The 12,532-nt window shown below is 34.0% G+C and overlaps 1 pseudogene; it reads right to left on the bottom strand.

The window, feature by feature from the left end:
* LOC138850098 (small ribosomal subunit protein uS2-like) overlaps positions 1-12,275 on the bottom strand; it is a 150,045-nt pseudogene extending 137,770 nt beyond the window's left edge.
* Positions 12,276-12,532: the final 257 nt, after the last annotated feature.

The raw sequence follows: 12,532 nt of genomic DNA, 5'->3' as shown, positions 1-12,532 counted from the left end.
AGGTGATAAAAATGAGGCACTGTGTCCTGGAAAGATCACCTTTATGAGGGCTGAATTGCAAAATTTGATGAGTATAATGTGAGAGTGAGTGGTAAGACCTAAAATCTTGAACATTGGCCAAAAGCTTATGAGGTAGAGGGTTATCCTAAGGACAAATAGATGATAGTAAAAGTTATGTTAAGTGATACAATTTCATAATATTAGGTAAACCACTGAGTATTCCAGGAAAGAGAAAAGGAACATGAAGTGAACACTGTGATGTAGACAAGTAGGGAATTTTGATCTCCCCTATGCTAGTAGAATGCAATTTCTGCCAGGGAAACTACCAACTACAGTCTTAAAATTTTACGAGGCACATTTAGTGGCATTAGTATAAATGCAGGTTAACTTAGAGTGAGGGTACTTTTTAAAGTTCATGGAGAATTTCATTAAAAAATGAAAGTAAATAAGTAACTTTATCTGTAAACATAAATTTCCCCAAATTCAAGATATGTTTGTCAACCATGACATTGCCCAACTAGTTCATTCCTGAAGATCGGAGCATCCTGGAAATTTCACCATGTCAATGCCGTCTTCTTCATATTATTAGCTGAAGACAAATGGGTGCCCTTTAAAGAATTTTGCAGATTAGAAAACAAAAAGTTGTCAGAGGGAGCCAAATCAGGACTTTAAGGCAGTTCCCTGATGATTTACCATCAAAACTCATACAAAATTGCCATTATTTGATGGGCACAATGATCAAGAATACTGGCATGTGAAAGGACTCACTGATGAAGATTTCAATTTTTCAGCTACATTTTTAGTTAATTTTCTCAAAATATTGTAATAATAAGCAAATGTTATTGTCCTTAGCCCTCTGGAACTCAACAAGAAAACTGCCTCAAGCATCCAAAAACACTGTTGCCATAACTTCCAACTCATGAACTTTTGCTTTGATACCATTTCCGCGTCTTGGTAGCCCTCACCTAGATAATGCTTTGTCTTCAGGGCCATGCTAATAAAGCTGTTTCATCATCTGTTACAATTCTTTGTTTAAAACTGAGAATTTTGCTTTTGTCTGCATTGATATGGGCACAACAGTGTTGGCACTCATCTAGCAGAATATTTGCTCCATTTTAATTTTTCAGTAGAAATTGTATAATTGGAAACAACCGAAGTCAATGGTATTGGTTATCATTTCTACTGTAAATTATTGGTCATTATTGGTCTTCATTGGGGTATCGGTAAGACTAACATTTTCTCACAAATTGAGTGGATGATCTGCTGTTGTGAATTTCATCTTCAAAACCATCTCTCACCTTCTGAAAATTAATTATTTATTTGTATACTTCTGATTCGTTTGCTGCAATGCCTCCTTAAACTTCTTGTAAAGTATCAATGACCACTATTTTTCCACTCAAGCTTCTTAGTTTGATATTTAATATTCTTGCTTCAGTTTTAGCAGAGTTCATTTTTTTTTTCTGGTTGGGACCCTTGAAATTCATATATCAGTCTTCCTTAATGTCTCAAATTGGAAGCTTTCAGGTATGTTATAGCAAGTTAAAATGAACCTTTTGGGTACAAAAATTTCACATCCAGGCACTTTTTTCATAATACATATTTTCCATAAACTTTCTGAAAACTCCAGTATAAGAATTTTTATTGAGGATTCAAACCTTCATTCTGGTAAACAATATGAGAAAATTTGAGATGCTGTGAGAAAAATAATGTAAAAATAAAATGTAAGGGTTAAAGTTGGATGAAAACAGACGCCTTGGCATTTATTGCAACAAGAATGGAGAGCATAGTTGGCAGAGAGTGGTAGAGATCCTATACAAATTACTAGAGAAGATATGAGATGCTTGTCAGCAGCATACATTTTTGGGGGGATTTCAGCTTGACTCTCATTTCCAGAAGGATGGGTTTTCTCATGAACGGTTATCCCTATTTTCTCTGCTATTCTAGACATGCTTTATGTCTGAAATGGTGGTAGGTGCTGGATAGAAAGTGATAAACAAACTAGTTCTGACCTTCTTTATATGTGGTGAAAGGAAGAAAATGTGTGTGAAAATTGAAAATAGTAAAATCTTTAAGAAAACCACTACTGAGATAGTTCTTATAAATAGTATTTTTCAAATTCAAAATAAGGAGGGTATCTTAAGACTGCAATGTATTTTGGGCATAAGTACTAGGTGCCAAAATTTATTTCTTAGGTAGTGTTTTAAATTGAGAAGTTTAAATTAACAAGTTATATTCAGGAAGCTTAAATTGGCAGTGATATATGAAACAGATCAGAGGAAGGCTTTATTGACAGCATGGGGGCTGTCATAGCCTGTGTATGAAGTAGATTGAGTGTCGCTGTAGGAATGGGGGAAAAAACACTAGAGAAACATTGTGAAGAACTGAGAGTACACGGTGAGACTAATTGCATATGGATATAAAATTGTGAGAGCTGTGAAGCTGCGATGTTTCACAAATCCCAAATTCTTTTGGAATATAGTTGTTTCAGAATAATGGAACATTTCAAAGCTATTCAGAATTAAGTTAAGATTTTAATTGACTAAAAATTTGTCTTAAATTTAAAATAATATTAGGAAAGATTTATTGTATTATAAATGAAAATTGTAGTAAGATTTGGCAAGACATTATATGGGTTTTTTGAGGAACATTTTTATTACTATCATTTAGCAGTTTCTTAGATGACGTATCTCAAAGTAAAAATTCAGATTTGGAGTGTATTACTCAGTCCTAAAGGATATTTTACTGGGAAAAATGTGGTATTGTGCTGTTCAAATAGAACATTTTAATGAGCTCTTTTTCATTTTACTTTGGTTTTATTGCTATTGAATGCATTGATTTTATGGCAGTTTCACAATTATTATTCCTACTGCTGCATTATAAATAGAAATTGCCTTAGTCTGAGTCACAAAGCTAACTTTGTTAAATTGGTTAATTGTGATTTAGTATCCACAGCTTGAATGTGAAAATAATTATAATTTGCATGCATGTTATACAAAAAAAATCAACAAATTTTAGTAGCTGAAGGAAAATAAACTTATTAAAATACATCTATATGAGATTTACTCTAATGTAGAAATTAGTACCCCTATGTACACAATATCTAACTCATTTTTTCCATGTGAACTGTATACATAGTGAATACATTTCTGAAATAATACTTAGTAAGCAAGATCTGGAATATTAAAGCCAATACTAAGGTGTTTATTTGACGAGGCCAAGGCAACTTCAGCTGGCTGACAAGGTCACAGCAGAACGTCTGTCTCAGCAAGGCATGAGAAGGACAGCTGCAGTCCTCTTGGTGGTTTTAGGTTTGGTGGGAACTACAAGCTGGAGCTTCCTGGTGGTCCCGCTAATGATTTCTGTATTCCTAATTTTACGGAAGAGCACTTAGTCTCATAATCTCCAAAATGTCCATTGCCTTGTAGAATTTTAATCAAGCAGAATGTTAGTGTAGAAGAAAGGGTTAATGCCTTATGCAAGGTTGAGCTGTTTGTAGAAAAGAATTAAAAGGCAACAGGCTCTCTGGTATATACTTCCCACTAGAATAAAGATAGATGTTAATAAAGCTTTAATTCACTATATGCTACAAATACTACAATGGTTAGGATGTCAAAACTGTAAAATAGATCTAAGTAAACCTTTAAATAAGTGCAATAAAGAAATTAAAGAATTACAGAAAGAACTGCAAAGAGGGGATACATTTTAAAAAGGGTCTACTTTGGACTTGGGGCTTCTAGTAAAGATTAGATTAGGAAGGTACTATTCTAGCTTATGTAGCCAATTCCTGCATAGTTCAGCAGCACTCGAGGCGTTGGCTTGTGTGGGCAGTCTGTTATCTTGCACCTGTCTGTGATTTTAACCCATGCTCTAAATATGCCCTTGAAAATAAAAAAAAAAAAATGTAATTAGGATAAATGGACAACAGGCTTTTCATTGTAAGAAGAAAAAATCATTGTGTGGCTTATAATACAAAAATAAAATCTGGTGCTCAAAAGCCAGAGGCATGCCATCAGCCTTACTGTGAGTGTCTCTCATTTCTTCGAGCGCCAATACCTCTCACACCTTGGGGCCCCTGAACTGGCTGGAGCTGGTCTCTGGCATTTATTGATACATTTTTTTTTTTTAAATTAGGACTTCCCCAACTAATAAATGAATATATTTCAACTATAGGAAAATATTTTGAAAGTGATTGGTTTCATAAGTCAATTCAATAGAATTATGGAAAATTTTTATTAGAGTTTACTCATATATAAAATAAAGATAAGTTACATGTTTGGAAAACCAGCTTAGAGATTGTAGGTTCTTGGTGACTTCATGTTGACGGTATTATTTTAGGTTTCGCTTTATGGATGAGAATACTGAGCCATCAAGAATTTGTGTAATAGATTTAAAGTTGTGCTAACAAAAATAATAATGAAGCCAAGATACACAATCTACTTGAATTAACCTTTTTTAAATAAGACTGATAGGATGCCATGAATATAAAATTCATTATCTACATCTTCCATCACTCTAAATTAAATATTTAAATTTTGGCAAGACGTAAAAACCACTAACCATAGTATAGAAATAAATATATTCTGAAAGTCACAGAATTAAAAGTGACAGAGTCAGAATCATATCCAAGAAGTTTTAAATACTAAATGTTCCATTGACTTCCCATGGAATTACTGGCTTCAATTTGTTCATACTTTTAAGAAACTTGCTAATGTTTTATGGTTTTTAATATTTGGACTGTAGCCTTCTGAATTATCTCTTTTGCTTTCTATGTTTCATATCATTAAAATCTATATTCCTTTGTGGAAGATGCAAATTTCCATACACATTAGTGTCTACCTCACAATTCCAATCCTGTAAATTGTTGGTCTGTTTGAAACATATTAAACTATTTGTAATTTCTTTAAGATATTTATAGTCTTGTGAATCTATGTCTATACATAGTGTTTTCTTGGTCCTTAAACACTCATTAAATATTTCTTGAGTAAATTGAAATATTAAAAATGAAAAGACTGTATAAAATTCTTAACACTTTTTCTAGTATATATTAGCTGCTTATGTATTTATCTTTTAACTGGTATCATATTGAGGCCAAATTTTTAGAGTCATCATTTGTTCCTTGCTCTCTGTAACTTGAAATTATGTCCCAAATCTCATTGCTTTTCATTATCTCCAAATTAGTCTAAGGCAAGATGTCATCACCTTTCAAATGTATTAAAGTAGTTTCCTCTTATCTAATGTCCCATATCTATCATCACTGGCCTTTGTTCTCAACTAAAATGAAAAATGGTCATGCTAAAAGTAGGAGATGTGTAACTTCTCAAAATGTTAACATTCCAGTGACTCTTCAACCTGTGTAGTCTCTCTCTCACTCTCTCTCTCTCTCTCTCTCTCTCTCTCTCTCCATCTCTTGCTGCCATACTTATACTGAACTTTGTAATTGGTCCTTGCATATACAAGGTGCGTTCCTATTTCAGGATATGTGGAAGCCTACCTTATACTCCTGTAGTACCCTCCCCTGAATTTCTATGTGGCCAGTTACCCATCTTGGGCCTTTTACCAAAGTCAGGTTGTCAATGAGGTTTTGTTTTGTTATTGTGACTCATTCCATTTAAAGTTATAACTCTTAGTATCCCATCCTATATTTATTTTTAGTTAATATTTTATATAAATATACTGCATATATGACTTATTCATTTTGCATATTGTCTAACTTTTCCCAGTTGATTATGAAGGGCTATAATTGTGTTTCTTTTTATGTCCTCAACAGCTAGAACAGCGTTATACACATAAAAGACTCATTTAATTATATGTTGTGAATGAATGCATATCTTAACTTATTATTTTTACTTAACATTAAATCAAGAGGAATTTCCCAGATTTTAATAACTTCTTTCCACATAAATGTACAATGATTGTAGGTTATTTCATATATTTGATGGTCATTAACAAATACTGACTCAAACTCTTCCTGGGTAAAAATAAATGATTTATTTCAAATACTTTGGTAAGACATTTAAATTTGGTAATGCCTTACATTTGGTAAGGCAAATACTTTGGTAAGGTATAGTTGGGCCACTTATACCCAGAATTTAAAAACCATGAAGACTCTATACTCCTTTATGTAGATTGGCTATACTCTATCCCATTATTAGAGCCTATCTTAAAGTGAGAAATGAGTGCTAACCTCAAAGAATATAGGATCTTTGCAGTTGCACAGGGTTCTACAGAAAGGCTTGAGTTAAGTTTAATATTCTCCAATTTTCATCTTGAAATTTGAACATTTAATTTCCATTTCATTTTGTCTTAGGCCCTCAATATTATGTATCTAGCCCTGGGCTGAGGCTTTGGTGCAATAAATTTTGAACTCTTTATTTTTATAATTTATTTACCTAACCCTCTAAAACATGTTTTTATTATTTGCCTACCAGTAGTGTGAGGTCAAATGATATTGGAAAGGGGGCTAGCTTTGTGGAACAGCAAATAAGATGTTGCTTGCAATACAGGCATCCCTATGGGTGCCAGTTCCTAGACTAACTGCTCCACTTCTGACCCAGCTCCCGACTAATGCTCCTGGGAAATCAGTGGAAGACAGCCCAAGTACTTGGGTCCCTGCACCCATAAGGGAGACCTAAATGAAGCTCTTGTCTCCTGGGTTAGGCTTGGTCCAGTGCTGACTATTGTGACCATTTGGGGAGTGAATGAGCAGATGGAAGATCTCTCTCTCTCTCTCTCTCTGTGTGTGTGTGTGTGTGTGTATGTGTCTTTCTTTCTCTGTAACTTTGCCTTTCAAATAATAAATAAATAAATATTTTTAAAAAATATGTATATGGGCTGGCGCCACGGCTCAATAGGCTAATCCTCCGCCTTGCTGCGCCGGCACCCCGGGCTCTAGCACTGGTCAGGGTGCCGGATTCTGTCCTGGTTGCCCCTCTTCCAGTCCAGCTCTCTGCTGTGGCCCAGGAGTGCAGTGGAGGATGGTCCAAGTGCTTGGGCCCTGCACCCACATGGGAGACCAGGAGAAGCACCTGGCTCCTGGCTTCAGATCAGCGCAGTACGCTGGCCGCAGAGCAACAGCCACAGCGGCCATTGGAGGGTGAACCAATGGCAAAAGGAAGACCTTTCTCTATGTCTCTCTCTCTCACTCACTGTCCACTCTGCCTGTCCAAAAAATGTGTATGTGGGATGTATTGCTAGAAATTTTAGTCTATTCCTTTTGTAAAAATAGCTATTTTTGAGGAAGAAGATGAATGCTTCTCCTGAAGAAGAAATGACTCTAGAAATAGATAAAGGTATACTTATATTATGTTCATGAGAAGAAGAATTGAGTAAGTGAAGCTAATCAAATGAAAGCAATAAATGTTCATTATTTTGTGTTATTTTGAAATTTGGGGATATAATATAATCCTTTTCAATTTTTAGTAATTTATTTATTATTAGCCAAATGTTATTTATTATGTGCTTAATACCATTCTTTTTTAAAGATTTTATTTATTTATTTGAGAAGTGGAGTTATACAGAGAAGAAGAGGGAGAGACAGAGAGAAATGTCTTCCATCTGCCGGTTCACTCCCCAAATGGCTGCCACAGATGGAGCTGAGCCTATTCAAAGCCAGGAACTGGGAGCTTCTTCCAGGTTTCCCATGCAGGCGCAGGACCCAAGCACTTGGAGCATCATCTATGGCTTTCCAAGACCATAGAAGAGAGCTGGATCAGAAGAGGAGCAGCTGGGACAGGAAGAGGCTTAGCACAGCACTGATTATTCTAAGTATTTCATTTATAATCACTCATTTAACCCAAATAACAGACTTATAAATCGTTACTATTATTAATTCCGTTTTGCAGATTTGAAAATTCACTTCCAAAGGATTATGTAATTGAAACAGAAGTTGTAAGTTGAGTCAATTACTGTGAGTTGAATTTGAGCAAACTGCTAGAGAATAAGAAATCGTATATAAGGGATTCCAAAACAGCCTTCAAACATCTCTGGAGTCATTAGTTACCTCATATACTGCATCTATGTTCTTAGTGAATCCACAAGAAACCCAACAAAACAATGTCATGTAATAGACAAACATCCACTATATTCTTAATTATCTAATATCGTAGCCATTTTAGAAAAGTAGAATAGCAAAAGAAAGAGAAATAGGTGGAAGATTAAGCAAGAAATAAAATGTTCATCATTTGTAGATAATGATGTGTTCCTAGGAAACATAAAAGTTCTACAAAGAATTATAAGAAAATTTGGTAAAGTCATTAGGATCAAAGTCAATGTATGAAAATCAACTGTGTATTGTATGTACTAGCAACAACCAAATGTAATATGAAATTAAAAAAATCAAAGACTTGCAAAATAAATTTCAATAATAAGCAATAAAGCATCCAGCAAAAATGACAAAATAAATAATTTCATATCTATGTGTTGCTCATGAAGTGGAGAAACTGGAATTCTCATGTTTCTCATAGAAGTACAGGTTTATACAACTGTTTTAGTATACTAATTAATCTCATATACCAAAGCTAAGTACATTTATGCATAGGACCTCAAAATTTCCTTGCCTACATCAGAAATGAATCATTTAATCCACCAAAAATATCAAAAATATAAATAGTGCTTTTATTTATAATATCCATAATTTGGAAACAACTACTATCAATAGAAGAATAAATAAAACATTTTTACAATGGAAAATTAATGAATAATAGAAAAGAATAAATTATAAAAATGAAGCATTAATGGATATTATAGACTTAACCTTTTTTTTTTTTCATTCTGGGACAGGGTTGGGGAAAATTAAGCTCTTTGATTTTATTAAAGCCACATATGATTGTAAAGGGCATAGCAATGAGAATAGAGGACAGAAATGTGCAAGATTATGTTTTGCCAAAGACATAGAATGCACATGAAAAAATAAATTATATGAAAGTCAGGAATAGCTAATGTCTATTTTCCAAGATCTGATCCTGCTATTCTACTAAATGAGGTATTTTCATTGTTTTTATATTCAGTATTTTATGACTACCATCACCACAATATATTTATATCTCTCTTCATAAATGCCTGACACTGTCCATTGTTCCCTCACAGCAAGAGAGGAGAAATCTGAGTACACACCCTACCCATGCCCATTTCAGGCATGGAAAACCAAGACACTCTTAAAAAAAAAAAAAGAACTAAATGAAAGATCTCTGTGAGTGAGATCCCAGTGGAAAGAATGGGCCATCAAAGAAGGAGGTACCTTTCTCTGAAGGGAGGAGAGAACTTCCACTTTGACTATGACCCTGTCTGAATAAGATCGAAGTTGGTGAACTCAAGAGGCTTCCATAGCCTTGGCAACTCATGACTAGAACCTAGGGAGATTACTGACGCCATAAACAAGAGTGTCAAATTGTTAAGTCAACAGCAGGAGTCACTGTGTACTTACTCCTCATGTGGGATCTGTCCTTAATGTGTTGTCCAATGTGAAGTAACGCTATAACTAGTACTGAAACATTATTTTACACTTTGTGTTTCAGTGTGGGTGCAAACTGATGAAATCTTTACTTAATATATACTAAATCAATCTTCTGTATATAAAGATAATTGAAAATGAATCTTGATGTGAATGAAATGGGAGAGGGAGCAGGAGATGGGAGGGGTGCGAGTGGGGGAAAGCCATTGTAATCCATAAACTGTACTTTGGAAATTTATATTTACTAAGTAAAAGTTAAAAAAAACAAAAGAATCCATTTCCTGGGGGAGGAAGTTTAATGTTAAAGTATTCTTTTATTGGAGACATTTTATTCATTTTTAATAATCATTTTGACATTAAATAGTTTACTTTCTTAGGATGTATTTATTTCTAGATCTTATCATATTTTTATAAATATGTACACAGTTTACACTTTTCCAAAAAGATGTACCTTAAATTCTGATTGGCTAATATTAATTAACCTTCACAAGGGCATTGGAAGTGAATGCTTACTGTTTTGCAAGTGTGGTAGATAAACCATCAGTTGCACCTATAATTGTATATGAAATAGAATTCTTACAAAAATGGTTCTTTGGTTTATAATTATAGTGCTGTTTCTTTATCCTATTCATTTACTGTCTATACTATGGTTCAAAACAACAATGAAAATGACCACACTTCTCATGTACTTAAGTAATATGTTTAACAGTTGGTCATTACAGATTATTATATGCATGTTACAACAGTGCTGTGTCTTTTACTCTCTGATTCTTTAATTACTTGCTTATGGCTATATCATTTCAGAACTGGTAACTTGACTTTGTTCTAGAAAATTAACATATGACTCTTTTTTTGCAATATATGCTTTATTGGTAATGGATGGTATTGATTAAACTGGAGCCAATATCAAGGATCCTGTCCAAGAAAGAATGGTTTTTATGGACCTGAAATAGAGTGTGAACCTTGCATGTCTCAACATATATCATAAATTCTTCAGTGACAAATAACAGTCATGACATATTAGTTAAATCATGTGTCATATTGATGTTACAAGAAGGTATGCCTGTTGGGATGGAAATACATGGGAAGAATTAGTTTATATATGTTCTACAAACTAATATTTTCAAATATGAGTTTTTATAAATTTGTGACTATTCTTCACAGTATACATGTTAACATATGTTGTAAATAATAGATCAGAGAATGACTTCTATAGATTTGCCTTAGATCACTCACCTAACATATAAGTTAATGATAGAGAAACCATTTTAGCATCTTACCTTTTGGGAGGATAAAAGTATTAATTTACTTATTTTTAATCCATCTTTGGATATTGCCAAAGATGATCGGTTCAAAGCTAGAAACTTAACTACATAATTTGCAGTCATAAGGCAACCACTAGGATAACTCGAGTTAAGCATACAAAGTAAAGGGGGCAGAGATGTAGATGGGTAGGGTGTATTATAGACTTAACTTTTAAGAAAATTGTCCATAAGATTTTTTTCATAATGTTTGTTGAACATAAGTTTTTAATTTGAAATTTTAATTAGATTTCAACTATCTTTAATCTATTCAAAAGCAGATTAAATTTATCTGTGGGGAAGTCAGAGGAATGATTATGTTTTGTGGTCGTTACTGTTTTGGAAACCTCTGTTGCTGAAAATGCTCTGTATCATCATCTGAGTAGGAGTTGTACATGCATATACACACATGAAAGTTGTCCAACTGTACGTTTAGTATTGTGAGCTTTATTGTTTGTAAGTTATCTCACAATGAAAACGGTGCCAAAAAACATCGCATATTTTCTTTCTTTTCCCCCTCGCAACATTGATTGAGATATTCTTTTATTCCAGGCTAACATTCTGGGTAACAGAATGCTATTAATATTTCATTAGTATTTCACATTAACTTACCCAAGATATTAAGGAAAAAGAAACAGTTGTTAATTTAAATTAACAAATGACTAAGACACATTTACTGGAAAAATCCTTTTGGAATTCTTGACCTTTAAGTAACCCATATATACTCGAAAATTTTCAATGCAGAAGTGACTACCTAGATTCTTCAGTTTTATGCCTCAAGTAAATATCTGATGGACAGCCCTTTCAGACAGTGAGGCATCCAAGGGCCTCTCCAAAGATCTTCCTAAAAGGGAACAAGAGAGTAATTTTGTAAATATCAAATTATAAACACAAACAACTCATTTAGCAAGTATTATTTTTCCAAAATAATATTCCAAAGGAATACAAAATGAAATTCCAAGGGAATACATCTGAATAATTTTCCTTTAACTCTGAAGGTCATTGTATTTTTATATTCCCCACAAGTTCTTAACCAAAATGTTTGAGACTGTACAACTGGAAAACATATATTTATATCAGAAAAGAAAGAAAATTCAGGATTTCTTTTCCAAATGTCTTTATTTTAAAAAGGATGAATCAAGAGAGCTAGTGAAAAATGAGCAGAACTGATTAAAATATGAAAATATTAATGATATGCATGTTCTAAACTGGTAGTATCTGCGTTTCTTCCATTTGTATTGGTAAATTTTCTTAGTAAATTCTAGTGTATTTATCCCAAATTTTCTTTATAAACAGAATATTTTTAATTGGTTTAGCATTGGTTGATGGTGTAGTCTGTGGCTATGGTAAAGAACAGAGTACTAGAACTCAAAATAGTGAGAGTGTGCCTGTCTTAGGTTGTCCCCTCTAACTGGAAACAGCCCTTTAGGGAGCATGTCTGTCTTAGGTTGTCCCCTTCTGGGGATGTTACCCATCTTTGACTACTATTCCAGCTGTTAAGGGCTGCCCCAGGGGATCTTACCCATCATTGGCTACCACCTCAGCAATTCAGGGTATGATGTATTATACCCTTAGGTATACATGGCCATGGGCGGATGCATAGGGTTCCCAATTTGGCACTTAAAGAGCAGCATAGCCCGGTTCTTGAAGAGTGGCATATTGTTGTTGGACCACCATTAACTGGACAGCAGCAATGTGATCTTGGACAAATTTACAAGGACAATGGAGACCAAGGGGCCCACATGGGGGAGGAGATAAAAGCCACCCCCAAGGCCCGACCACA

Source organism: Oryctolagus cuniculus, chromosome 6 (assembly GCF_051225735.1).
Source record: "Oryctolagus cuniculus isolate XC-2025 breed Fujian yellow rabbit chromosome 6, ASM5122573v1, whole genome shotgun sequence".
Lineage (NCBI taxonomy): Eukaryota > Metazoa > Chordata > Mammalia > Lagomorpha > Leporidae > Oryctolagus > Oryctolagus cuniculus.
This window is presented reverse-complemented; position numbering and strand designations above follow the sequence as displayed.